Raw genomic sequence first — 16,709 nt, 5'->3', positions numbered from 1 at the left:
TAGTTTAACAGACTTCATGCTGACCAGCTATAAAGTATCATCATCATCATCAACCGACAGACGTCCATTGCTGGACAAAGGTCTCTTGTAGGGACTTCCACACGCCACGGTCTTGCGCCGCCTGAATCCAGCGGCTCCCTGCTCCCTGTGACTCTTCTGATGTCGTCCGTCCACCTAATTGAGGGTATAAAGTATCATATACAGCGAACTATAGAATGAAGTTTGTTCTTCACTTTACCTTAATGCATACCCTACTAGAAGGCAAACTTACCATACAATAATCTGGTGCCGAGGACTCAACAAGAGAAGTTGTAGTCCATGGAGGGTTTCATTGTACAAGGCGGCGGTTTGCGCCCGTTCCAGAGAAATGAATTGGACAATAAAGCAACAAACACCCGTTAACTTTTCCATAATGAAACTTTTTGATAATAAAATGAAATGGGGGCACTGGAAAGTTTCCGCGCTTAATCTTTGATCAGTTGAAAATGCGCTGTTGGTAGTTAAGGTTTTTGGTACAGTCTTTATAATGTCTTTCCAAGAAATCCTTGTCTTAGCGCCAGTTTACCTGTTCGGGGTTTACCTGTTATGTGGCTTCACCTTACCACTAGATAGCGCCGTGTTCTTGCTCGGTCTATCAGGTTCAAATAACACCAAGTTCACCAATTCGTTAAAGATTTATTACAGTTACATAAAATAGAATAAATACTGCGACAACTGATAAGGAAGGACTTAATACTACGGCGGACCGGGAGCAACTGGACTTTATTAATCTAACATCAAACTATCTCAACGTTACATAGCTAAACTAATACAACAAACTAACACAACGTATAGAACAAAACACGTAGTTAATTATTATACTAACATAATTATACTAAGTACTAACAAAACTAACATAGGATTAAGCGAAAAAGTTTTAAAAATAAATAATATTAGATACGAGTAGTTATAAGAAAACATTGTATATAAAGATAAGGAAGTAAATAATGGCTTAATAATAATAAAAATGGAGTTACGTGTAGATGAAGGTTACGATAAAGGAAAGATTTAATTTTTCCTTTATCGTAACCGAACCAAATTATGTAAATTTGAATTGAAATTTGGATGCAGTATTTTGTTATTATATTTGAAAATATAGTTAATAATAAAAATATGTTATATAGATATATTATACCTAATATTATATTATATTATATTTAGACATGATATATTTAGACATGGTTCATTTTTACAATGTTTATTTTTCAGTGAAGCTCCCTGCCGTAAAGCTGAAGCTATTTTAGAATGTTCAAAATATCATTTAAAATATTCAATCTTACCTCAAAATGCCTTGAGCCTAAACATTTAAAATGAACCTACCATGAAAACCTAGGTGCAACAGTGGACTGAAGGAAAATCTATACCGCGATGTAGCCTGATTGATAAAATTAAATGATTTTCATGCATATAACAACTAATGCATTCCAGTACTCTATTTGGAATGGATTGTTTTTATGTCGAAAGTATTTTAATCTCTATACACAGAACGGATATCCTGCACGTCACGTACAGGGGCTTCAACACGCCTATCTATTCTTTGTGTACGAACCTACACGTAGTAAATTCGTTTCACAGAATTTTTTATCCAGGCATCACACCTAAAACAGAGCAGAGGGTTATAAATGGAATATTGAGGTAAAGCGGGAAAAACTCGGGAGCAGAATCAGAAAATATTTTAGAATTGCACTTAAACTTTCCTTATTTCAGCAATTACTTCACAAAAAAAGCAGTAGTTAAAGCTAAGTCACAAATTCTTACAGTATAGGTATGCATTCCGAACCAGTGGTAGATGAATTTGACAATCCAGAAGTACTTGTAAAAGTTTATTTGAATAAAAAATATTTCTGTTCCAAAAATATTTCTATTGTAACTGTTTTTATTTAACAATATAATGCTTATATAATATAATATTATCTATACAGATATATGCCTACTTACATAGAAAACTGTAAGTAGATGAATTCTGTACTTACATTAAATATAATTTGATATAATATCTTATCGGAGAAGGCTTTATTATTGAGAAATGAATTTTGTAATTTCATCCCCTTAGGGGGGTTAAGTAGAGGATGAAATATTGTATGGAATTTCATCATTTTTAGGGTTCCGTACCTCAAAAGGAAAAATGGCACCCTTACAAGATCACTTTATTGTCTGTCTTTCCGTCTGTCTGTCTGTCAAGCAACCTACAGGGTACTTCCCGTTGACCTAGAATCATGTCTTATAGCAGACATTAGGGGAAACTCTGAAAACCGTGAGTTTGTTGTCACAATCACCAAAATAAAATTAAAAAGTGTTTTGAGCAAATAATTAATATTTTCAACTTATAAAGTAAGACTACTATACCAAGTGGGGTATATTATGAAAGGGCTCTACCTGTATATTCTAAAACAGATTTTATTTATTTTATGCATAATAGTTTTTGATTTATCGTGCCAAATGACGATAAAATACGACTGTAGTAGACTGACTTTTTTGAATTTAAAAATATGGAGATTAGTGTTTAAACTTCGAATTATTACGTAGTATATTACTGGTTGTATCAGTATTTTTGAAACAAAGGTCAGTTATTGAATTTTTATTTATAAATCTAAACACCAACACCGATTTCTAACTAAAAAAATTGCTTGAATGGGATTGTATTTCTATTGTTGCGTGAATATAAAAAGCCAAGGTTTTTGTTACATTTTAACTATACAGAATTACTTATAATACCTATAAGTAAACAAAATCATTACGAAGTTTGGTACATTCTAGTGATACGAAATACATACCAAAATCCAAATAGCAGTTCCATATCCGTAATACCAACTCAGCGCATCCTCCGAACTTAGCTCGTTTCCATGTAGAATAATGACAGACAGCATTCCAATTTGAATACGTTATTACTTGCCACTTGCTATTCAGCTAGCCAAATCGGTCGCCTGAAACTGGGATGACTCGTATTAGATCTGATTTCTACTCTGGCGTGAACTAGGAGATTGCCGCAACTTGTCGCACATGCTAAGTGCGACATGATCGCATGGACCGAGACATGGTCACTAACTATGGGCCTCATAAGAAAGCTTACAGTCACTCAGTGAGCGATGGAGAGAGCTATACTTGGAGTTTCTAACGACTTTAGTGATCAAATCAGAAATGAGAAGATCCGTTGAAGAACTAGAGTCACCGAACTTGCTCAAGGAGCTACTAAAGTAGCAATGGGCAGGGCACATAGTTAGATAAACCGATAGACGTTGGAGTCCCAAGGTACTGGAATGGCGAACTAGCACCGGAAGGCGCAGTGTTGGAAGATCCCACTAAGTGGGCGGACGACATCATACGAGTCGCAAGGAGCTGCTGGATTCAGACGGCATAAGAACGTGGCCCGTGAAATTCCCTACAAGAGACCTATGTCCAGCAGTGGACGTCTATCAGTTGATCATGATGATGATGACTTCGATAAAGATTTTAAAGTTCAGAACTGTGAATTTTGAAATTCAGTGTGCGCTCAAATGCGCATCAAACGCATCAAACGACACTTTACTTTGAGACTTGACCTATGAACAGAATATTTCTGGAGCTCATTTGTGCAAATGAGGTCAATCTTAGCTCAATATTTATTTATTTACTAGTTGATGCCTGCGACTTCGTTTGCGTGGATCTAAGTTTTTAAAAATTCCTTGGGAACTATTTGATTAAATGAAGGTCCTCGGGATTAAATTTGGTCAAAATTGGGTAAGCAGATGGCTTATGAAAAGATAACAGGCCGACAGAAAGAGCGACAGAGACACAAACAAACACTTTTTTCGCATTTAAAAAAAATTTAGTATGGATTTTTTTATTTATGTACTTAAACTAAAAGTTATACCTACTGAGACAATAGCTGCCGTTACACTACATGCTCTATCGCTCGCGATCGGAGTGTGCAGGGTCGTCATTATCAACCGATAGCGAACCGAACTGCTGGACATGGGTCTCTTGTAGGGACTTCCACACGGTCTTACGCCGCCTGAATCCAGCGACTCCCTGCGACTCCTCTAGAATAGAATAGAAGAGAATAGAATATGTTTTTTATTCATGTAAACTTTTTACAAGTGCTTATGAATAGTCAGGTAGTTTTAATTTACCACTCTGCTGTCTCTCTGCTGCTGCTGATCTGCTCTGATGTCGTCCGTCCACCTAGTAGGGGATCTTCCAACGCTGCGTCTTCCAGTGCGAGGTCACCATTCGGGCACCTTGAGACCCCAACTTCTATCGGTTTCACGAACCAGGTGTGCAGGATATAAGGCGTGAAAGTGTCCATGCAATCGTGATTCGTGAGGGATTGTTCTGAACACCGTGGCTCGATTACGCTAAAACGACAGCTACAATCATTTCCGATTGGCCGACACTCGCTCACTATTGGCTGTAATAAATTGTCGTAACAATAATACCGTAAATTCAGCCAATCACAACAATAATCGCGATTGTAATAATGATTTATGCAGGTTTTCCGGAATTGACCTGCAGATTAGCTTATCTTTACTGGAAAAATTTCTTCTCACAGCCTTAAAATGTTGGAAAAGAAAATTTTGATAATGTATTATGATAACTGAACTAACATAAGTAACCCACATCACATTTTTAGCGTAAAGATAGTATTACGTAAGTATTACGCAAAAAATGTGATGTTTAAGGTTCACTCGTCTGTAAATGCGATACAAACTTTGATACAACAGTTTATATAAACCCGTTTCAAATCAGAATCACTGTAGCAAAAGTTTCGATCTTTTCACTGTCTATTCAAATCCTGTTGGAAACTATCCAATGATTTCTCAGCAATATTGATAAGGGTAACCTTAGAAAAAACAAAATTGTATAGAAAGATAACATTTTAAAAAAATCTGATAGAAAAAAGTGAATACGTCAGAGTCGGAGACCCATATGACTGATGAATACAGACTTACTCCACATAGCATCCTCGCCGTAGTGGGGGTCTACGCCGTAGCACTGACTGCTGCTATAGTGAAAAAAGCCTCCTGAAAAGTGCCTACAATTTTGTTTACATAATTATGAAGTGGATGTGGATTTCTTTGGAATTTCTTAAAATCTTTTCTTAGTGGAGGTCTACTTTTTTAAGAGAAACTACGAGTATATACAATATCTAAAGTTTCTAGGCCCAGCGCGATTCATTATTTACTTAGATATATACGGACTAGGTATACTATAAAGGTTTAAAGTACCTACCTACGCTAGTCTCTACAACTATGTACAAAAAAACTACGATTAACTACGAACAGCGTCAACCTTGGCGAAAACGATGATTTAATTAACCGCGATTTGGGAAGCTATTCACAAAAAAAAGGAAATGACATGATCTCTTTGGCTATAAAATTAGTTTATTAACTGAAATACTTTCTGAAAACAGTTTAAAAGATCTATAGAGCGCAGTGAATATGGCACTTCTGTGGATAGACACTCCAGTTCTCGTATACTTACTATGAACTCTTCAATTTTTGTCCACCGAATCTACAGAACCAATCTCGGTCATCATTCTCTCATACCTAGTTAAGCAGACTAGATAAGGAATTTACAGTTAGGGATATTTCCGTTGATTTGTTTTGTAATCAATTGGAAAGTTTAAACAAATCAATTTAAGTCACTTGACTCCAGGTAGTAGTACATACAAATTCTTTGCTTGACTCTCAAATGGGAGATGTCAAGCACTAACAGTTTATGGTTTTTTCTTGTTTTTCTTAGCTTTGTTTTTTCATGTGTTGTTAATTCTGAGTTCTTTCGTACGACTTATTCTACTTGCATGCTCGTAGCCGCCTATAATTGGAATTGTATAATAAATAACCTGGCACCTAGGATTTGAATAATATAATTATTTTTTTGTATAATCCTGTTGGTGGTTTAATAAAATAAAATATAATATAATTCCAACTGACTTACAATATTTTATAATATTTACACGATTATTATAAATCAAATGCCATACGATTAAAATCTCTGTATATAAAAATGTATCGCTGAATGTGTTGCTAATCGCAAATCTCGAGAACAGCTGAACCGATTTCGCTAATTCTTTTTTTATAATATTCCTTAAAGTACGAGGATCGTTCTTACGGAGAGAAAAATTTAAAAAATTCCTAAAAAGAATCGACTGTTAAGCGGTACGGAGTTAGCCGGGGCAGCTATTATGAAATAAAATAAAACGCGTATGTTTGTCGTTCGATGCTCAGTGACGATTCGTTTTTTGACAGAAAATTTACACGTAGCGCACTAATGCAGGCGAGAAGTGGGTCACCAATCACTAACAAAATTCGCAACTAATTAATTAACACATGATTTTGCCAATAAAAACGGGGCGTCTACTTCGTAGGCGTCCGAAATTAGGCCATTACTTTGGCAGTTTTATTACAACAATTATCGGAAAATGTCACAGCAGCTCCATAAAATGGACTGTTCGAATTTCTTTATTTGCTGTTTACATGTCGGCAATGTCTACGGAACGGGAAAATGGAATTGAAACAATTTATTAACACTAACAAGATTACTATGTAAATACAAATCTACTGAGAACAAATACCTACTCAAGTCTTGAAGTTAAGAAAGTCACTCCACGTAGGTACTTAGTGCAAAAGGGTCACCAATGTGAACTAATCCGATCCCCAGCTATTGTATTAAACACAATAACTTTAAATTCTAAGCCCTGGTCCCATGCGCAACGGAAATAACGCGTGATGTAGTTAGTAGCTACTCCAAAGCGGCTCCCAAATGTTAAGCAAACTCTATGAAGGCGTTCACACTGTCATGTGGGCGCTGCTGCAGTCACTCTCGGCCGTTTGGCGTTTGATGTGCTTCATACAGTTCTGGTATACATTTTACAAATGTCCAGTACTCTCCTGTTTGTCTGTAGACTTTGTCTGATTAGAGCCCTTAGTATATAAGTACCTCGCATATAGTCAATCTGGTAAGATGATGACTGTGTACAGAGCGCCTAAGTTTGTAAGCTAATTAACAAGGTAACATGACATCGGGCGTTGAGGTAAATCTCTCATTTTTTATAGACGGCATTATCAAAGAACACTGTTACCTACTACTTACATAAAGAACTGACATTCACCGGAATTATGTAAAGCGTTATCCTTGTGCCGCTCAATTTACGTATAGCGCTGTCCTTATCAATAGTAAATGATGAAATCTATATGAAGTGTCGGGAGTGTGGTATTACGTTGCAATTCAACAACTGATATGTTGGAACTATCTACATAAAACATCTTGCTTGACCTACGCGCTGTAAAAGGATCCAAAGACCAGATAATAATCAATGTTTAACCCGTTACAATAAAAACACATAGCAAATGCCTTTTATGTTGAGCGTTAATCCTTGAAACACGTCGGTTATTTACACTACGAGCAATAAAAAGGTCAAAGGAACATTTCCCCACGACAAAAGAAATGTTATGATAACCTAATAACCTGAAAACGCATTGAAAGCTCCTTTCATGACAAGACGCAATAGAAATTTTTACTTGGAAAGAAAATGAAAAGTTAATCTTAATACCTTTCTGCATGCACGCTAAATATTTCATTGAAAAGGCGTCACGACTTTATAAATAGTGACTGTTATAAATAACAACTGCTTTAGTATTAGTGCCTAAGTTTATTTTTATAAATACCTAGTCAGTGGGCAGAATTTATTCGTGCAACCTAAGGTCTGATTTAGTTTTCAGATTTCAAGCTGTGGACGTCTATCGGTTGATGACGATGATGATGATCATTTAAGCACGGTCGCGGCGTAGTCTACCATAAATCAAAATGTCACACTATAGTTACATAGTAATGTAATAATATTATGTGTACTTAGTATGAAATTTTACAACTAACCAACATAAATAGAATTCGACCATCGAAACACAATATGTCAGAGTAAAATAGACCTAAAAATTCTTGATTTAACATGAAGAATTCAGTATCGCCGATTTTATTTCAGCGACGTTTCCGCTCTGTATTCTGAGGTTTCCGCATGGAGCGCTGGCTGTACAACTTAAGCTTTAAAACAAGGCGCTAAGGTCCATTTCACTTTAACACTGAAGCATTTCGATGATTGAATTCCATCAACGTCGGAGAAATATAAAATCGCATACTAAGCACAGAGTGCTACAGTTTTTTTTACCTTGCTCCGCGCATATACAACTTGTGTAAACTAAATCATGCCTAATGGTATGAACAGCATCACTTTAATTACATCAAACAACAAAGTGTGTAATCAGCAAATAGTATGTGTAGATACGAGGAATAGACTAAAATACCTGTTTATAGCCACACATCCACCAAGGGTAGGCCAATAACAGGACATGCTGAAAATGTGAGTGTGGATAACTTATACAAAAAAGAATCCACATTCTAACCTGAATATTGGAATTAAAGTGCTTACCTACTTAAAATAATTGAGGTCCTTCGTCAACTTAATTATTATCCCCGCTAAAATAGATTAACATTAAACCACGTCCACACCAATAAAAATTTGCGGTTGCGAAAACGTGTTCAGCGAAAATTATTGTGTCCAGATTGTGTCGCATAAATTGTCGAAAAAACTCTCACTGAAGATAGTTCTATAACAAAATAATTTGAATGACATGTAGGTAACGCGGCTTAAGGAAATAAGTAAATTCATTTAGAGAAAGTTCCAAATTATACTTAAAAACGACGAAATAAAAAGTTATAGATAGGTAACAGGGACAGTACACCCGTATTATAAAATTTGCGAAAATGTGTTTGTTTGTTGGTATGTCCTTCAATCACACCGCAACGGAGTAAGGGATGAACGTGATTTTTTGCATGGTTATAGTTAAAAATATGGAATGTGATATAGGCTACTTTTTATTCCGGAAAATAAAAGAGTTTCCACGGAATTTTAAAGATCATAAATCCACGCGGACGAGACTTCGTCCGAATATCATATATGATAAAAGTCTAGTAATATCATATATAATTCCTATATGGTAAGAGGTTTTTCTTTTTTGTAATAAATTTTCTTTTTTCTTTTAAATTACCATCAAAAAGTATTGCGAAGTTCCATTATACGCAGAACATGCCCTTGCATTTGATCAACGGCATCCGCTTCATTTGCATTCTTTCTCTCTGCACATAAAATAGCTTTGTTACAACGAAAAATTTCATTTTCTTAACAACCCGAATACCGAGACTGTAATAAAAAGAACTGAAAACGAATATTATGCGAGTCAATATTAATTACAAAAGCCAGCTTCAAGATCAAATATGGCTAATTTTGTCGTCCGCTTAGTTAATATAAGCAGTCAGAGCGTTAATAAAATCGAACGTTGAATGATTCACGTTGAACCCTAGGTCGTCACCCTAGGATGCTAGAATTTGCAAGATATAGCGAGGCTACTGGACGGGCATGTTAGCGCAAACCAAACATACATGGTTGTCGGACTGGCGAGGGCTTTTTCCGTATAGAGACCGCTGCAGGAGAGCAATATCATCGTCATCACCATCAACTGACAGACGTCCACTGCTAGACATAGGTCTCTCGTAGGGACTGCCACACGCCACGGTCTTGCGCCGCCTGATTCCAGTGGCTCCCTGCGACTCCTCTGATGTCGTCCGTCCACCTAGTGGAGGGTCTTCCAACGCTGCGCCTTCCGGTGCGAGGTCGCCATTCCAGCACCTTGGGACCCCAACATCTTTCGGTTTTCCGAACTATGTGCCCTGCCCATTGCTTTCAAGCTTCAGCTTCGCAGCCCGCAGAGCTATGTTACTCTAGTCCCGGTTACTCTAGTTCTAGAGCAGGGCAACATAGATTTTTTTAAATAGAGATAGCGAGCAAACGAGCAGGCGGCTCACTTGATGTTAAGTGATTACCGCCGCTCATGAACATTTGCAGCACCAGAGGAACCGCCGATGCGTTGCCGGCCTTTAAGGAATTTGTTGGTCCGCCCCTTGAATAACCACATGTTGTAATCTAAAGGGAACACCGCCGAAGGGTTCCACAGTTTGCATGTGCGTGGAAAGAAGGATCTGGCACAACGGGTGGTCGAAGTGCTCCAGAAACCCAGGTGGTGAGGGTGGAATTAATTGCGGTGGCGTGCGGTGAGGTTGTAGAAAAAGGAGGGTGGAATGAGATCAAACAACTCTTTGGAACACTCTCCACTATAGAGGTGATAGAACACGCAAAGAGAGCTTACGTCTCTGCGGTGTTCTAGGCTTTCCAACGAGCCGGTTAGTTTGGGATCGTCCACAAGTCGAAGTCTATTTACAGTAGGTGAGTACTAAATGCCATTTTGTTGAAGGTCATCGTAAAAAATTAAAATGAGAAATATCTACGAGTAAGTATTAAGTAGTATTGTTTCTGTAAATTAAAAAGAATCGAACTCACCTCGCTTGCGATATTATTCAGAGGTACATAGAAATTTTACATGGACTATGTTTACACATAATAAACGCGAACAATAAATCAGTTATATATATAAATGATTTATTGTTCGCGTTTATTATGTGTAAACATAGTCCATGTAAAATTCAAGAAATAATCTTCACGCTGTGCTCGCTTGGAAATCACACAAATACGCATGGTAGGTATGATGCTAACATGCCGCCCTTCTAAATAAAATAAAATTCACGCCCTAAACAAATTTATTATCTTTCTTGCCTTGCGTTATTGTTTTGTTTTTTAATAAAAATTACATATGTGTTTTATCTTGTTACGGCATTATATGTCAACGAGCGCGATTCCAGATCGCAGATGCAAAAATCTGTAATCTTCTAATTAGACAACTCGCTTAATCCAAATAGATGTTCAGTGCGATGCTCCTGTTTGTTATACGTCTGTGTCTCTTGTAATAATTCCAGTCCATTTTATTTTTCAGCATCAAACCATTGGACAGGACAGGTATGCAAACTAGACAATCGACAAGAGTCGAACGAACACTGGTCACTGCGAGCAAAGTCTATGTGTACAATAGCGCTTTCTATCAAATGGGATGACAGATTAAAGCTACCGCAGCAAAATATGATGTTTTATGTTTATAACTATTTTAGTGAGGGCACCCGATAACAAAGACTTTACAACTTTATGATAAGTACGTACCTAGCTACGTAAGTACGTATAAATAAAGTTAAACAATAGAGATAACATCATTAGCTCTTAACACTATTATGGCTCTCGTAAATCTCTTATCATGATAATAAATACTAAAGTAATTAAAGGATAATTTATCGTCAAAAAACATTTTATCTTAAATTGTTATGTATACGCTACAATAATAATTAATTATTATTATTAGTATGACATACCACTTAGTTTTCTTTTATTTGATCTGGAACCATTCCTTTCCGTGTGAATGTTTTACACCAATTTCCACCTGAGATGTCAGTTTACGCGTCACTTAATTCGATTAACGTATGTACGAGCCGTAAGCAATGGGAACGAGCATGCGATTTCTATAAAGTGTCGTACGTCCACGTCTGCTTACGGCAGAGTCACGGCCAGCACTGTCGGGCCTTTCATACCTCCCGCCACCCCTGAAACAACCCTCAAAACCTCGTCCTTCGTCCGCACCGATAAGGTGCAGCTTGCCATTTAGCGTGAAAATGCTGACGGCTCTGCGACTAAGCACCAACTTATTAACATAAACTAAATGGAGATGCACTGAGCAACAGAAACTAAAACCAGAATGTAATGCAGAAACATTTGAAATGCATTTTTACTGATACAATCGCAATCCAATTCCGCGAACATCTTCTTAAGAGAATTTAACGGTTTTCGTTTACTTCAGAAAAACTAAAACCCACGAACTCTCTTGCCAAAGGAGTTTTGATAAGGCTATTTAAGTAAGCTCTCTTAACGATGCGATCAAAAAGTCTCTCGCCGCCATAGAGATTCCTGCTGGAGCTGGCAGGGGTTAGTCGGGATGATGATATATATATCTTAATCCAACATTGCAGGCTTTGGTTTTGTTCATCGGCTTTTTCTTTACATAATTAGGTGAATTCACCCATATAATAAATCACAAAAATGTACCAAAATTCCAAACAAAATAATAGTTGGAAAAATCCCACAGGTATAACCATTGTATTTACAAGTGGAACGACATTTATTTACTTAAAATGTACAGCGAAGGCCGATTATTTAGATAAACGTGGTCGAAAAATATACCAGCTTTCAGCGTATATTCGTCCTGACACGCAGAAGGCTTCACCATGCCCGTGTCAAACGCAGGGCTGCTATCACACCACACTTTACCTTCTCAAGCTTTATTTATGCCAGAGCAACACAGTGCGACATTGCGTCACACAACAGGAATTAGAATAACACATTTACTTTAAAATTAAATGTGTTATTCTAGTTCCACAGCAGCACGCATGTAGTCTCGGCATGAAATAGTCTACCACATACTGTTGGTTGCATGCTGCATTGTTGTATGTTGTTTGTATGGTGTAAAATAAGGTATATAAAAGCACCTTCGTGCCGCACACGAAATCTAAAAACATACAAATGAACAAACTGACTGACTGACATATTATACGTACAGCTCAAACCATGGGGTCTAGAAACTTGTGCGTATCGTAAACCCTTCAGGTATATACCCACACCCAATACAAGTACATAATATGTAAGAATTTACAGCAATTTCACGCGAGCGAAGCCGCAGCGCGCGAAGCTGGTCAGAAAATTAAAATATCTTGGCTCATGATGGGTCATGAGACGTACTTCCTGAATCAAGAATATAGCAAGTCTACTTATAATATCCCTGTTCCAAGCAGCTGCATCAGAAATATATAGCTTTAAAAAAAAATAAAGGCCAAAAATCCACATTAGAGTTGACATCAAAAGAAGAAGAAGAAACATTTTAAGTAAAAGTCTTACTTGTAATCCGCAATAGTGCAAGGTATATGTCGTGCGGCGAACTAAAATCCAAAAACTCGTATCCACAAATACTAATAAACTTGAATTGGACTTCGGTTGTCTAGTCCACTCTTAGCACATTTGTTCCCTTGCCTAGGGGACAAAGTATCCAATAATCAGTTAACACTTACTTACCTTTTATTTTTTTGAAATGAAAACTTCTTTAGGCGCGTTGGTTTTAGGATGGGCTAAGGGTTGCGGCAGCGACATGCTACTTAATGTTAATTGTGGTCGGAGTGCCAACTGCCAATAGATGTAAAAACTCAACTAAAGTTAATGGCTTTAAAAATTACGAGTTATGAAATTTAAAGTTTTGATACTAAGTACGATTAATTAGAAAATCCAACAAAAAAACTACTGTTATATTTTCTAATTTAAAGTTTATACTTCTGTCAGCAGTCTCCATTGACTGCCATTTTTTTTAATAACAAACTTTTAAGCATTTTGAGTTTCTGCACAGTAGTTAGTGCATGCTCTACGCATTACCTAAATCCGGGCAGCAAACGAACGGCAAGCGACCGCGCTGGCATGTAGACAGCATTGCGACGCTACGGAAGAGACATTTAACTGGGCCACTGTCACACACACGCGGCGACGGCGCACCTTTGTTCTACGCAATAAATAACTCGCCTAAAGCTTTTAAGTACGCATAAATTAGTCTAGTTTGCTAGTTTTGTGCCTATAGGACCAAAAACATGGGACATCTGACACCAGGCGTATCCACGTTATCAAAAGGTTCACGTGAAATGGTAGAGTAATATGAAAGTCTACAGCACCTAATATTTGTAATTTAGTAAAAGAAGAAAGTATACTTAAGCAGCTCAACAAACACGTATTTATCCGTCTCATTAACTATTTATGTCATTGATTCTATTACAATATTTTTACTTCTTTACCTGTACTTAACCAACTCTTAGCTATAAGATGTTAGATGTAATATGTGGAACAGTTTAAAATATAACTTATATACTACTACTATAAGTTTTTCTTTCTTTCTACTTGTCTATGTATTTGTATGAAACATTTGCAAATACGCCGCTCTTAAACCATTCGACATTTAGACAAAAACATTTAAAGACTTACTCTGTAGTGTAATCCCTGTAATATTCCAAACCACAAAATTCTAAGTGTACAATTTTATTGAGTACCTAGCTTTATAAATTTTTACGAGGATTTTATAGCATTTCGCACAATGAAACATTACGGGAACAGCCGGGACCCATCTAACAATTTTATGTGGAATATATTGCTTGTTTGCTTGGTTTCACCGAAATTGATAAACTTTATCACCAATATATCGATGCTTAATTTCAGTGACGCATTTGTAGGCAACTGAAAATAGGGCAACGGTAACTGCAGACGGTAAAAAGCAAATTGATTCAGATCGAGGTGTGCCAACTGGAGCGCAAGACGAAATACAAAGTTAATTCATTTATAGATCGTCTACTTAAAGATTTCATTTTGTAATTTACATTACGACCGCAGTATCTTTAAGCAATACTAATTTACAGATTAATTTATTAAACGATCGCGTTGATTTACCAATGTGGTTTAAATATGAAAAGTAAATACGTCACTCGTTACGATATTATAGATTCCTTTCCTTAGGTCCTTAAGCTTATTTAATAATAATTAGGGAAACAAGCTGTAGGTTGCGTATATTTATGGTTGGCCATACTCTACATTTGGATGAAATATCTCTGTTAAATTGTCTATAAAATCCAACATAATAAGTATAATGTTTGTCGAACTGATTGCCGTAGCCGAAGCATTGTCTTACATAGAATCTCTGTCATCAGGTAATTATGTCATTATGACTGACTCTAAAAGCGCTCTGCAGTATTTAATGAAATGTACGTTGGGCTATCGAGGGGCACCGATAGCATTTAATATTTTGCAAACTATAAAAAAGCTGAAAAGCAATAAAAAAAATGTATTATTACAGTGGAAACCTGCTCATATCGGCTTGATTGGAAATGAAATTGTAGATAAGTTGGCCAAAGAAGCTGTAGAAGAGGGTATTTCTTTTAATTGTATACCTTACTGGTCGGATGTTTTACATGTGGTAAAAAGGCATTGCCTTGGCATTTGGAGGGAACATTTCGATGAGATATCTTTGAGTAAGGGGATATGGTACAGGACTATCCAACCAACGATAGGACGGGTTTCGTGGATTGAATCTGCTGATATGAGCAGGGGTGACATTGTCACTGCCTTAAGACTTCGTGCTGGACACCTTCCGCTAAACACTTTTGGTTATCTAATGAAAAAGACATCTAGCCCGAATTGCTCGGAATGTGGAGTGAGAGAAGATATAAATCACATATTTTTGGAATGTACCCGCAATGAAGTCGAAAGGTTTAATTTTTTTATAATGTTTAATTTAGAAATTAGGAATATTGGCGTTTGTAATAGCATTTTGGCCTCTCCATCATCGCGAGAGGCCAGAATGCTATATAAACTATTTAATTTAACTTTAAAACGAAGATAATTATTATACATACCTATTGTGATTTGTTACAAGGGTGACATGTTCTGATTGAACAAACCCTTTAATAAAGAAAAAAAAAAAAAAAATTTGGATGATAAACGTAGATACGGATTAGTGGTAAGAATGCAATGAACTACCACATCATTTTTTTTTCATTCTAGGTCAAATCGTGAGTTTTAATCTCACCTACCTAGTACCTAGTAGTAGTAGGTGGATCTAGATTTACCTACTATATTAAAATGATGCAAAAAATAAGGTGAAGAATGAATTTTATCGTCAAATACTATAACGAAAATTCTTAAATACGAGTAAAAGGAACTCAATAAAGCAAGAAAATGTTTCAGCAGGTACTTATAGCCCTTATTCGCTGACCGAAAGGTCGGAAGCTACGATTAGCCTGCGTTTGAAGTCTTTATAGCCAGTCATTTTCTTCGTAATGTGCCGCTCAAATTCAAATTTCAAAGAGGGGTTTTAGCAAATGTCTTAAGATCTGTTATACAAAAATACTAAAACGTTTCAAATGATTTTCTTCGTATTTAAATCTTTCAGATGGCATCCAAAAAATATCTTCATTCTATGTAAAAGAGAATCTCATAATTATTATTTGTTTTAATCGTTGCGTATTTCCTTATTATTACTATCGCCATCATTTTAAGAATTCTCTCAGCCCCGTTTAGAACATTTGTTACGGTGTCGTTAATAAATTACCTTCTTAATAAGTTGTTTATTACGCTGTCTTCTACCACTTTTGTTGCTGTCATCAGCTTATTATTTTAACCTAGATATAAAAAACTGTATTTGTACCGGGAGTGATTACCACAATATGATCTTCTGCGATTAGGTATATATTAATTGACTAGTTGATGCCCGCGACTTCGTTCGATTCGATTTTCTCTTTGATTCTCTTATGCCTCTTTGATTTTCTGGGATAAAAGTAACCTATGTTACTCTCCGTCCTGTCAACTATCTCTGTGCTAAAAATCAAGTCGATTGGTTGCTTAGTTAGGGCGTGAAGGAAGGACAAACAAACAGACAGAGACACACTTTCGCATTTATAATATTAGTGTAGATAGTGTGTAGATAAAGTAATAATATTATATATTATGTGGAAAAATCATTAATACGATATCTTTGATTTTAGAACTATATTTTGAAAGAATTTATTTACAAAAGGATAAATGATGATAACATTACAAACTCAGCATTAAAACAATAAAGAGGACCTTTAGCCATCATTGCGAACCCTTTTGGCTTAACAAGTAATGTTCTGTAACCTTCGCC

General features: G+C 36.4%; 1 protein-coding gene across 6 annotated transcripts in view; it reads right to left on the bottom strand.

The window, feature by feature from the left end:
• The window catches only part of Ten-a (tenascin accessory), a 411,424-nt gene extending 399,933 nt beyond the window's left edge, over positions 1 to 11,491 (bottom strand). For 5 of the 6 annotated variants that reach the window (XM_069499423.1, XM_069499424.1, XM_069499425.1 and 2 more), the window contains exon 1: positions 11,326 to 11,491. The gene's annotated coding sequence lies outside the window, so the exon portion shown is untranslated. The remainder of the gene's footprint in view (positions 1 to 11,325) is intronic. The other variant, XM_069499428.1, reaches the window with a different exon arrangement.
• Positions 11,492 to 16,709: the final 5,218 nt, after the last annotated feature.

Source organism: Maniola hyperantus, chromosome 6, assembly GCF_902806685.2.
Source record: "Maniola hyperantus chromosome 6, iAphHyp1.2, whole genome shotgun sequence".
Taxonomy (NCBI): domain Eukaryota; kingdom Metazoa; phylum Arthropoda; class Insecta; order Lepidoptera; family Nymphalidae; genus Maniola; species Maniola hyperantus.
The sequence above is the reverse complement of the archived record's forward strand: the minus strand, read 5'-3'. Positions and strand labels throughout refer to the sequence as shown.